This window comes from Chrysochloris asiatica, unplaced genomic scaffold, assembly GCF_000296735.1.
Source record: "Chrysochloris asiatica unplaced genomic scaffold, ChrAsi1.0 scaffold00312, whole genome shotgun sequence".
NCBI lineage: Eukaryota > Metazoa > Chordata > Mammalia > Afrosoricida > Chrysochloridae > Chrysochloris > Chrysochloris asiatica.
The window spans coordinates 1640458-1642517 of NW_006408830.1; positions in this window are offsets into that span (position 1 = coordinate 1640458).

The window sequence follows — 2060 nt, forward strand, 5'->3', positions numbered from 1 at the left end:
TTTCTCTGCTATTCATAAGGTTTTCAGTGACTAAATATTCGGAAGTAGTTTGTCTCTCCTTCTTCCTAGTCTGTCTTCGTCTGGAAGCTCATCTGAAGCCTGTTCACTGTGGATGACCCTGCTGGTATTTAGAATACCCATGACATAGCTTCCAGAATCATAGCAACTCATAAGCCACCACAGTACGACAAACTGACAGACAAGTGGTAGAGTATAATAACAGGTGGTGATAAATACTTGGAAGAAAATAACTAACGCAAGGCAATCAGATGTTGTTCTTAAGAAATGGTGGTCAGGATCAGCAGGCTTCTTCTATGAGAAGGTGAAATTGGAGCAGATGTGAGGGACGTAAAGAGAATGGGAGTTCTGAATACCTGAGGGAAGAGTTTCAGGAACAGGGAACAGAAGTCCAAAGGACTGAGGTAAGAGTGCTTCTATAACTGAATGAAAGGAGTGGGCTGTCCAGGACAGGTCCGGCTACCTATCCTTCCAGCTCAGCTACCTCAGCACAAAGGGAGACCTTCTTTCTTGGCAGAGCAGACAAATCCCAGGGCTGCCTCTCCCTTGGTGCATGTGGGTGAAATGCTGTCTCTGAACTATTCATTGGGCTTGAGGACGAGAGAGATGCTGATTGGCCAGACCTGGGGCAGAGCTCGCTGTAAGTGAAGTGGGCCTCTCAGAGAAGACACAGGACTGGGAGAGAGGTGGTTCTCTGAAGGAAAGTCTTGGTTGTCTAATCCGGATCAGAGGGGCATGCATGGAGGCTGAGCAGACAAAAGAAACAAACAGCTGCTTTTGGAAGATGAGAGTGAGAGGTGACCAGAATAGCAGGGACTTAAGATTGGACTGTCAGACAAGGTGAAGATGATAGGCTTAAAGGGGTAGGAGGAGCTACATGTGGTCCAAGTGATAGCACCGCTGCAAGTAGCTATGTGAACATTCCCTACAAATTTCAACATGGTGAGGGTCAACTCCAAAACCTGAGGTCTGGCTGGAAGCAGTGGTTGTGACCTGGCCCTGCTCTTGCTCTATCTTTGGGCTCAGCTTTCTTCTGGGTTAGCTCCATTCTCTGTCCAGTTCTCATCAAGGTACCTCGTTCCTTGTCCCCAAGCATGCCTGACATTTTCCCAGCTCTGAGAAATAAGAACTACTCTTGGTCCAAAGTCCTAGACCTGGTTCTCTCTGGCTCTGACTGCCCTGGTTTGGATCACTTATTTCCTGAACCAATCACTGAAGCCAAGTCATGGGCTGAGCTTTAAAGTCAGACAAGGGATTTACCATCTGAACTCCACAGATTGAGCAAGGGACAGGGGTTTCCCCCAAAGCACTGTGGTCAACCCATAGCCTCTCTAGAGAGGGAAGCTTTCAAGGAAAGAACTTCTGGCATGTGGTCAGGAGTGGTGGGATGGAAATCGGACACATCTCTGAAGATGAGAAAGGTAGTGAATAGAGAAACTTCAAGAGAACGCTGAAGCCGCGCAGATGATAGAACCTGTCTAGAGAGAGGGATTGCAAGAAAGGGTGGCCTCAATCTGCAATCAGTAAGTTGGAGGGGGTCATGGGGATCGATTCTCTGCTATTCATAAAGTTTTCAATGACTAAAGACTCGGAAATAGTTCGTCACTCTTTCTTCCTAGTCTGTCTTTGTCTGGAAGCTCATCTAAAACCTGTCCACCATGGGTGACCCTGCTGGTTATTTAAAATACGGGTGGGATAGACCTCAGAATCACAGCAACTCACAAGCCACCACAGTACGACAGACAGATAAGTGGTGGCCATTTGGTTTTACGTGGAAAAGGTCACTTTAAATTTCGAGGAGATCTGTGCACATGCATAGTAGAACCCTCCAGGGGTGAGGGTGGGGTATCCATTCGCTCAGGTATCCCCTCTAGTTAAAAGCCTCAACTTTCGTTTCTGAAAGATTCTCTGGGCAAATTATTGAATGATGCAGAAAGCATCAAAAGAAGATGGAAGGAATACACAAAGTCACTGTACCAAAAGGAAATGATTAATGTTCAACCATTTCAAGATGTAGCATATGATCAAGAGCCAATGATACT